Source organism: Lepidochelys kempii, chromosome 6, assembly GCF_965140265.1.
Source record: "Lepidochelys kempii isolate rLepKem1 chromosome 6, rLepKem1.hap2, whole genome shotgun sequence".
NCBI classification, from domain to species: Eukaryota; Metazoa; Chordata; order Testudines; family Cheloniidae; genus Lepidochelys; species Lepidochelys kempii.
This window is the reverse complement of record NC_133261.1, coordinates 6260350-6271257: the sequence shown is the minus strand read 5'-3', so window position 1 is coordinate 6271257 and position 10908 is coordinate 6260350. Positions and strand designations below refer to the sequence as shown.

Below are 10908 nucleotides of genomic sequence, written 5' to 3'. Positions count from 1 at the left end.
CACCCACTAAGAGTGGGATTGGTAGAGACAGAGAGAGAGACGGTTAGGTAGGGCCCTCCCCACCCCACCTACACCAGCTCCCGGGCTCAGGAACCCCATGGAGTTGGAAAGGGAAAGCCACCCTGCTTCCCCAAACCAGTGTCGCCCTGCACAGACGGGGTTGTAACTGGGACAGTGTCTGCGGGCAGCGGACACCTTGGTCTGCGAGAGACAAACACCCCCACTTTGGGGTACCAGATAACAGGGGAGAAATTCCCCCCATTGAGGGTCACGGATTCTCTGGGACAAAACCCCCCAGTGTGGGTGGGGATGGAACAAGGGAAAAGACAAACTCAGGGGCAGCGCAGCTTGAAGATTTTTTTACCTCAGCTCTGTCCTGGAGGTACTGCTGGATGACCCTGATGGTATCTTGTTCAGGGGAAACATCCTCCTCCGCCTCATCTCCACCTCCTCCAGCTGGGCACTGAGGGTCTCTGCACCGGGGAGAGAAGGAGAAAGGGTCATTTGTGCTGATACTGTGGGAATGCAGAGTAGAGAAATGGCTCAATGTCCCCCTTCCTCTTCAAGGAACCCCACGGCATCGAGGGCCCCACCCTGCCCCTCTCAGAGATGCCCACAGCCCCATCAGCCTCAGGGCCCCGTGGCCATCAGCCCCCCATCCCAACATCATCAGGGGAGGCTGGAGCTCCCCTGACACTGCCCAGCATCCCCTGCCACCGGATGTGGCTGGGCCACTCCCAGTGGTGTCAGTGGGGCTCCTATGGCTCAGTCCTGGCACCTTGGTGAGCCAAAGGGCACAGGGTGGTACTAGGGTGGCATGACCTTGGTGCGTGACCAAAGGGAGGTCACTTCTTTTCACTCTCCCTCTGTATCATGGGGATGGAGAAAATTCTCTAAGTCCTAGGAAGCAAGAGACTTAATTACGTCAGACGTGTTAGAGCCCTTGTGCTCGAAAGGACAATGAGTGATGGTTGTTTGGGGCAAGAATCCTGGTGGATTTGATACTTGTCCCCCATCCAAAGCCAATAACACATCTCTGTATCTGCAATCATGAGTTAGACATTCTCAGCACCCCTCTGTCTCCCGCTGCCCTCAGGTGTTCCTTGGATTATGGAAGCTTGATTCCTAAGAGGACTTGAATTTTTCTACTGCCTTCCTGGGTGTCCCTAGCCAATGAGCGTCTCAGTCTGGCCTCCGAGGCCCACATCTCAAGATATTAAAGATCAGGATGGACTGATTTCACTCCAAGTTTTTTGTATTTGTATTTTTGAATTATTTTCCTTATGAAAGATTGATTCTCATGAAATTCACAGAGCTGGCAGACGACAGATCAAGGAGCAATGATCTCAAGTTGCAGTGTGGAAGGCTTGGATATTAGGAAAACCTTTTTCACTGGGAGGGTGGGGATGCCTTTGAATCTGCGAGGATAGGGTCGCCCATCTTCTACTTAGAGGCTATATTTTTTCTTACCTTCTACACAGCTGATGATTTCTTTCCACACAATCAATACAGTAATGAAAACAATCCCGGAGAATCTCCTCCACACCAACCGTCTCTTGGTCCTCACCGAGAGACCGGGAGATGGAGGCTTGCTGCAGCAAGGCTACAGGGGTCTCCGAGGTTCCCCCTGCCCCGCACCCCTGTCCTGCCGGTCTGTTGTCAAGGGAGCTCTGTGGGGTCACACCCGCCTCATCATCTTTGCCCAATAGGCTGAGTTCCTGCCAAAGGCCTTTGTGAAGTCACTGCCACACTCACCTTTCCCTTGCAGGTCTGATGTCTGCCCCTGGCCAGCCTGGCTGGATGTTTGAGCTGCACCCTGGATCTCCCCACTTGCTCATTATTGATTCTGGGGAGCAAGCAGGCCACCCAGTAAAACAGCAGAGTCTATTCCTCACCCCACACTGGGTTTTCCATACAGACATAGATTGTGAAACTATTTGATCTCCTAATCCGGCCTCTATTTCACCGGCTATGACATTTCACACACTTACCATCATATTAAGCCCAATTGCTTGTAATTCACAAAAAGGTCCCATGGCACCTTCCAGAATGATAACCAGTTGTGATGTGAGGATACCAGGAAACAGAGAATCCACCTCTTCCCTGGGTAATTTGTTCCAGGGTTTAGTCTCCCTCACTGTCAAAAATGTGTGCCTTACATCTCATTTGAATTTCTCTGGCTTCAACTGACAGCCGTTGGTTCCTGTTGTGCCTTTCTTGGCTAGATCGAAGTAGCCCTGCCCCATGAAATCCGATCTCTCCTGGAATCCCCCAAGCCAGGAGAAACCAGCAGGGTCCTCCTAGCTGTTTGTCTGCTGGGCTGGGGATAGCAGATGCACCAGAGGCATGCAGAAGAGAGTGCACTGCATCAGCCCTGCATTGGGCTCAGGGGTTTGGCCTTGGCAACTTCTGCTCCAGTCACATCTCTGGGTGCCTGGGCTCAGGGCTTCTGACCCCCGTGGCTGCAGCTAGGGCTGGGGTGCTGAACTCAGGACTTTCATGCCCCTACCCACTTCTGCTCACACTCTGGGTGCCTGGGCTCAGGGCTTCTGCCCGGCATCTGCAGCTGGGGCTCAGGGCTTCCCTTGCACTTCCTTCTGGGGCTAAGGGGTCCATTTTTAAGGATGCCACCAAATTGGCCCTTGTCTTAATTTGCCAGGGGACTAGTAAGTAGGAGCCCCCAGCTGAGCTGCTCTCAGAAGCAGGGACCACTCGCAAATGTTAGAACCTCCTCTAACTTCAGAAAGATTCTTGGCTGCTGCCCTCAGAGCCCAGGTCTGAAGGCAGCACAGAAGTGAGTGTGGCAATGCTGTGACCGCCCCACAACAACCTCTGAACTCCCCCACAATCTCATTTTGGTCGGGACCCCCACCAAAGAAAATGTCATTGAGATGGTCGTGTTCCCAAGGAATGTGTCAATTTCAAGGAATCAACATTTCCCAGCTGAAAACAAATGTTCTCCTGGAAAACTTTCATTTTTTTTCAGAGTGGTGGCCATGTTAGTCTGTATCAGCAAAAACAATGAGGAGTCCTTGTGGAACCTTAGAGACTAACAAGTTTATTTGGTCATATGCTTTCGTGGACTAGAACCCACTTTATCACATGCATGGAGTGAAAAATACAGTAGCAGGTATAAATACACAGCACATGAAAGGATGTGCATTGCCTTACCAAGTGGGAGGTCAGTCTAACGAGACAATTGAATTAAGAGTAGGATACCAAGAGAGGAAAAATCACTTTTGTTGTGGTAATGAGGGTGGCCCATTTCAAACAGTTGATAAGAAGGTGTGAGTAAGAGTAGGCGGAAATTAGTCTGGGGGAAGTTAGGACTTTTGGCTGCAGAATTTTATTTCATTTTTTAATGAGACTGCGTCTCTTAGGTTTTGTGGCACACAAGCAGAGAAGTTTGCAAGACATTGCAAACTTCCAGCAAGAACAATAACACACAAGAGCCCCAAAATCAGAGGGAGAGAATATAAGCTACTGTCTATAACAGAGAGGCACAATTCACTGTGTACCTGCTGACTGACTGCTGCTAAGCCCCCACTGAGCTGTCTAGCATACAAGTAGGTCCAGGAACCGTGCCCAAAATTTAAAGTCGCAGTATTCAATTTTAACACAACCACAAATACACCAGAGCCTCCAAATTTTCTGTTTTACAAGGTCTCTCCTTGTTTTGGAACACTGAGTTCTAAACATGCCATGGGGAATTTGAATCAAATTTCAGCTACTAATTAGTATGTGTTTGGAACAATCACTACTGTGCATTCGGTGTTATGTTGTTGGTTTCTTTAGGAAATTTGGGGAAACAGGAGCACTGGGATAGCCTATTTCCACCCCACACACACTGCACATTTGCTGCCCACTGGTGCTGCCTGAGCAGTAGCATTGTGACATCAGAGATAATCCACCACTCAGCGCTCCCTGCCTCCAGCTCCTTGTCACACCTGGGGAGAATGACTAGCCCCTGGCTGCCACGGCAACAGCTACCTTTGACAACTGATTGCCCCCTTCTTACCAGAACATCATCACAGAAAGGAAGTTTGTAATGAAACAGGACCAGATTTGGACAAGCAGGGCAGCCGCCTGCTGCGCTCATTTGGGTTTGTACTGTGGTACAGTACAGTGTTTCTTCTCAAAGGGCCAGTGTGTGTTACTTTCCTTAGTAAGGGCTAGGTGAAAGTGATATGCAAAGATCCAGCTCTTTTTCTTGGATATTGTTTATCTGCTTCTTACAAATTGAGGATTGGAGCTTAGAACTTTCACGGAAACTCAAGTTGCATGAAGTGAGTTTTGTTTTAATATAGTTTAATTTAATTATTTTCAATACTGTGTTCAACACAGCACTGAGTGGTGAAAAGGGACCTTCACAAATATAAGAATGGCAATAAAATATATACTGAAAACAGCAGATGATTAAGAGGTTCATTGTTTAAACAGCACTTATACAATAGTTTTTCTTTCTATTAAAAAAACTAAGGAAATTAACAAACCAAAACCCCTTCATTTAATGTTTCTTAGTTTAGCTTTCAATAATAAATTAAGCTGTCAAATAATTCGGATATACAAAGTCAGGGTTTTAAAAAGGATTAAAAGGTTACAACTTTTAGAATTCTCAGGTTAGCAAATGTCCAAATAAGTGTTGCCCTGGCACCCTTAATTCAGTCATCTTGTGCCTTTGCGTGATGATGCAGATTTTAGTTACATCATCCCATGTTGTTTTTTTCCCGTCAGGACACTGCCTTATTCAGTGCACAAGATTTTCTGCTCTGGGGCTGTGTATTGAAGGAGTCTGTTGTCTGTAGGATCCCTGCCTTATTTATTGCAGAGTTAATGTTGTGTGGGAAACGCTCATTCTGGTATTTCCTAACTTGAAAGTGCTTGACTTTGAAACCTTTTAATCCTTTGTGTATTTTCTATTTTTTAAGGCTTACAACACTGATGAGACCAACCTTTATGACAAAGGGTATTTTTTTTTGTTTGTGACATATCTATTATTTTTCTGTTTAATGTCAATAGTGTGTACTTTACAAGACAGAAAAACTAAAAACACTCCCTAATACAAAGACCTCATGATCTAAGGAAGACGGACACATACAGAGAAACCAGCATGTGTAAGGACTGGGAATTTCTTTTTCTCTCTTTCTTTTGAAGTCATTTATACTTAATTATTATTATTTATTAGTAAAGAAAGGGTGGTGCATTGGGGAAGTTGTGTGGTGAGGATGTTCCATGCAGAGGGAACAATATGGAAAGACACGAAGAATAGAATGGGAGAAAGAAACACCCATGGTATTGGTGCTAGCTGTACTGGTAAAGCAGAAAGGAAGGGAGGTGATGTAGAAAAGGACAAGATTGCTGATTATGGCCTGTCTCTGTGAATAGTCCTGTACTGGGGTGGTTTGTCATTTTAAGGACTGGAGGCCTTAGCTCAGCCAACCCTAGCTGCTAAGAAGGCCCACCTGAACACAGATCAGCTGATTCTCTTACTGATCATCTGGGAGCAGAAGAGGAAGTGGCTGAGAGAATTGCAGGAGCTGCAGAGAAAGGAAGGAGCAGCAAGGAGGGCTAGATACAGAGTCTGGCAATAACCTTGGAGGAAAGACCCCGAGAGCAGAGACTAAGGCCAGCAGCAAATTTGCCTTATGCTGTTCTTCTCCTTTTGGTTTGTTGTCTCTGGAAAATAAATAAAACCCAGCTGGAAGGGCCAGTAAGACTGATCTGTTGTGAGTGCAGCTGTGGAGTTTGGAGGAGGGAGAGATGGATTGCAGGGTGCTACAGATAGACTCAGGCCACCAGGGGATGCTTGGGAGGAGGTCATGAGCAGGGGAGGAGTGGGGTTTGGGAGGAGACTGCTCTACAACAGGGCCAAATGGGAACCCTGAATTTGTGCACCCACCTTCTTTCCTTATGTTTCAAGTTCTAAACTCCAACCTGGTCAGAAGGCGGTTGTTCAGAACCATTCATAAGTCACATTTAATTGGGTGCAAAGTTACACAGGCACAAGGTCATGCCCCCAGAGTTCAAATAAATTGGAAAACCAGCATCATACGTTGCATGTAGCACCCTGGGCCGGCAAACAGGATGGAACATGGCAGGTACCATTGCTGGACCAGGCTTGCTGCATACCGGGGAACAAGTCATGCTCTCCGCCACACTGTTAGAGCCCCTTGGGAATCAATGATGAGAATGATGTCAAAACTACTCAGGACCAGCACAGTATAACCACATAATAATGCAAGGCTGGCCATACCTTGACCTTCCCCTGGATTGCTCCAACCTGCCTCATATGACAGGTGCTGGGTCAGGGAGCCAGGGGATGGGTTTTACATCAGCCACAGAGCCCATAGCTCCTCAGTGGCAGAAAACTTTGCAAAACTTTTAAAGATAATGCATCTACATGTGATTATCCCCTGTCCCCAAGAGAAATATAGTATATTTTAATGAGTCTGCCCATGCTTGTCTTGATGATCAGATCTAAAAAGTGCAACAGGGATTCTCTCTCAAAACGATGCTATGCCAAACATTAAAACATACTTCCATCCTATACTTTGAAATCATGAAAGACAACATCTCTCAGAAGGTAGGAGTGAACATTATTACCATTACAATAGAACTGAATTCTCCTTTTATTTTTACATCGGGAAAACCTCTCTTCAAGTTACCTTGCCCAAGATAGAAATTTGCAGAAGTCAACTTGTTGATTATTGGAATCTGAAATGCAGCCATATTTTTCTTTCAGGATAAAATTATACTCTTGAAGGGGCACTGCTCTCTGGTGAGGACATCAGAAGATGTGAGAACAGAAAGGAGATTGTTCTGAGTCTTTCACATGACTTCTCTCTCGTAGTCCATACCTTGGGTGACTTTCTGAGTGGATTATTGACATGTTCTCTGTCATGAGAAACTCAGCCCAAGCACAGATATTGCCCAATGCAGCTATCCACTAAATTGAGGGGATATTACACCTAAGAAGAAATCCTGGGTCACTGAAACTAATGTGAATTTTGCCATAGACTTCAGTGAGGCCAAGATTAAATATGTGGGGAGTGATGGTTGAGCATTCTCACTGGGGACTCTTCTAAACCTGGAGGTCATTTCCCTGGGTACGCAGGTCAGAACTCTGTGTTTTCAAGGCACAGTGTAAGGCTCAGCTCTTTCTCTGACTGCTGTGTGGAGGTTTGGTTGTGGTGAGCTGAGTCCAATGAAAATAAATCATTTCCGTGAATTGAATGGGCTTTCAGTGATATGGCCAGCTCAGTTGCTCTACTGAGCATTATGTAGAATGTGTTTACATTCGTCTTTTCCCTGATGTTTTTAACTCCATCTTTCCTTGAATTATATAAAGGGGAATTCGACAGCCTCTTTTGAGAGAACTTTTTGCTTGCAGATAGATAGATAGATCTGAGCTGTATGAACAGACAGAAGAGCTCTTTTAGCATCAATCCTGCTCTTCCTTTAAAAGTGGGGGTAGGAAATAGTTACATTATAGCAAATTTCTATTAAGCTATCTGATCGCTGGTTCAGAGTCTCTCTTGAGAAGGAATTTGGTCTGCAGGGGCATTTGGCTTCACCGGTCTTTTTATGAAACACTGAATAAACACACAGTAATTGCCAGATTGGATCAGACCTGAACTCCATCTAGTGTCTTGTCTCTGATAGTGGCTAGTACTAGATGTTTCAAAAGAAGGTTTAATGACCTTTAATAGTGAGACGTGGAATAATCAGCCCTTCCCCGCATCTCGCCCTGAACTCTAATAGTTAGAGATTTATTTAAGCCCTAAAGCATCATGTTAGTATCCCTTAAGCATCTGGAAATATACACTATGTTATATAAAGCTGTCAAATCCCTCCAGTTTCTTTGTAGTTCTGCTTAACAGCACTCCTAGGATCTACAGACATTTCCCAACTTCTCAGCTCACCCATAATACAAGCTCAAACCAGCAAGGTACTGAACATGCTGCCCGCAATCCAAAGAAACATATAAGCACATGCTTAACTTGAAGCAACTTTAAGAATGTAAGAAGCTCCATTGAAATCAACATGCTTAAAATTCTGGGTGCTCCACTACATGAAAGATGGAGATAGATTGGAGAGAGCTCAGAGGACAGCAACAAAAATAATGAAAGGTTTAGAAGTGGTAGGGGATGGTCTAGATGACCTCTTCAGGCCCTACGTTTCTGTGATTGTATGAAAAGATAATGCAGCTGCCTAAATGTTCTGCTGGACTGAGGCAAGCTCCACACAGGATTAAGGCTTAAATGACCTATTCTTCTTTGCTTGGACGCATTTGATGAAAGAAGTCAAGTCCTTCTTCCTTGGTACCTTCTGTAGAACTGCACATTAACCAAGCTGCTTTTGAAGTTAAATAATCATTTTATTTGTAATATTTGTCTGAATGCCGACTGACCTACATGCTATTTGGCCACAAACAAAGGGTGGGTAAAGAAATAAGTGAAACATGTGTGTATGTACGGCATGTGTATGAATATGTACACACACACACACGCACACACACTTTTTCTTCGTCTTTGGCCACAATAAACATACCACACATACATACCTGCTGATCATACTCAATGTTCTCTACCTTTTTCCTTGCCAGGGGTGTTATGAATGAGACCCACGACATTCTCATAATTTCACAAACTGGAATGTGTGACATGAGCTAAATACAATTAACGATTTCATGATTTGGCAATCACTATTGTGACATGGGCTGAGGAAAGAGGTGCAGTGAGGATATTGACATAGGATGAAACAGGTTTACAGGCAGTTTGATCCCAACTCACTAATCATAATAGAATATTATTATTCTTATCTCTATAAAGACAGGTTAAAAGGTAAATCTATTGAGACAACATTTTTTCTTATCATTATAAATATATGTTTCTGAAAATATGTTCACTGTGGTTAATTTTCTCACAAATATTCACGCCTGGCTACACACTTTTAGTCTGATCATTAGAAGTGTATGTGTGGTAATTTTTCAGCAGCCAAAGAACAAGAAGCTGTAGGACTTAGTCAGCATGGCTGTAGTGTCCAGAAGGGATACATTTAGAAGTTTCATTTTTGAATTATTTCCTCAATGAATGTATGTGCATCCTGTGTACTGCCTGGTAGCCAATGATTTAAAAACACGAAGGCAAATTTAGGTGCTGGAAACTGTCACCCAATAACCAGACAGTGTGATGCAAACTGTGTCTTCCTCCTACCCATGTTATTGTTCCCAGGTATAATGGAGATCCACGGTTTCTAAGCCTACACTGATCAGTGAAATTAAAATATGAGCTGAATCAGGGTCAAAATGTGTAAATCAGACTAAATGGCAGGGTAATGCACTTTCGTAGAGATAAAGGATTTTTTTTCCCTCAGAAGAAGTGAAGGAGTTCTGGGTTTTCCCATCAGTTGTTACAGGTTCCATTAAATGACTCAAAGGGTCTCTCTGCATATGACCACAGTTCTTTATATTAGCATACACCATTCGCATAAGAACTAATGCCTTCCTTTATGGTTGATCCCGCAGCGAGCACCCAAGGCTGAATGGATGGCTGGAGGAAATTGTTCGGCAGTGACCGAGTTCATTCTCACAGGACTGACAGACCATCCAGAGCTGCAGGTCCCGCTCTTCGCGATGTTCCTAGTGATCTATGGTATCACCCTGGTGTGAAATCTGGAGATGATGGTTTTAATCAGGATCAACCCCCGACTTCACACCCCCATGTACTTCTTCCTCAAGAATTTGTCCCTCATGGATGCCTGTTAATCCACAGTCATTGCTCCCAAGATGCTAATGAGCTTCTTAGCCAAGAGGAAAGCTATTTCCTACACAGCTTGCATCATCCAATGTTTTAGCTTCATATTGTTTGTCATCTCTGAGTGCCTTCTGCTGGCAGTAATGGCGTACGACCGTTATGTAGCCATCTGTAACCCGCTGCTGTACACAGTCATCATGTCACCAAAGCACTGCCTATGGCTGGCAGCTGGTTCATATCTATGGGCCTTCCTGACCTCTGTGATACACGCGAGCGGTTTGCTAAGATTATCCTACTGCCACTCCAATATCCTGAATAATTTTTTCTGTGATATCAACCCACTTCTAAAGCTCTCCACTTCTGGCACCTATGTCAACGAGCTACTTGTTTTGCTCTTTGGCAGTCTGATAGAGGTGATCAGCATTGGGACCATCCTCATCTCATACATCATACGTATTGCAACTGTTCTGCAGATCCTCTCCATCAACGGCAGGTGCAAAGCCTTCTCCACCTGCACCTCCCACCTGACGGCCGTCTCCATGTTCCATGGGACAATTCTCTTCATGTTCTTCCGACCCAGCACCAGCTACGTGCTGGACACAGACAAAATGGCCTCCGTGTTCTACGCAGTGCTGATCCCCATGCTGAATCCCCTCGTCTACAGCTTGAGGAACAAGGATGCGATGGATGCCCTGAGGAGAGCAATAAAGACAAAATTGAGGGCCCATTTTCCCCCAAAGGGTGTGTTAATAGGAAAACCAAATCCTTTAACGGCTGCTCTGCACACATAGGGCTTTTCTCCACTATGGGGTGGATCAATGCTGTGACCATCGATCCACTGGGGGACAATTTAGCAGGTCTAGTGAAGACTCACTGGATCGACCCCGATTGCTTTCTCATTGACTCTGGTACTCCACCAGAATGAGATGAGTAAGGGGAGTGAAAGGGAGAGTTTCTTCTGTAGACTCAGCAAAGTGTGGACCCCGCAGTAAGTAGATCTAAGCTACATCTATATGAGTTACACTACTAACAAAACTCAAATTATGTAGCTTAGATTGACCTGTTCCCTTAGTGTAAACTAGGCCATGTGCTCTGATTCAGAAAGTCCATAAGCACATGTTTAAGTATGTCTCCCTTTGACTTCAATGGGACC

General features: G+C 45.0%; 1 pseudogene; it reads left to right on the top strand.

Moving 5' to 3' along the window:
* The first annotated feature begins 9547 nt into the window (after positions 1–9547).
* Positions 9548–10546, top strand: LOC140912805 (olfactory receptor-like protein COR4; annotated as a pseudogene).
* The last annotated feature ends 362 nt before the right edge of the window (positions 10547–10908 follow it).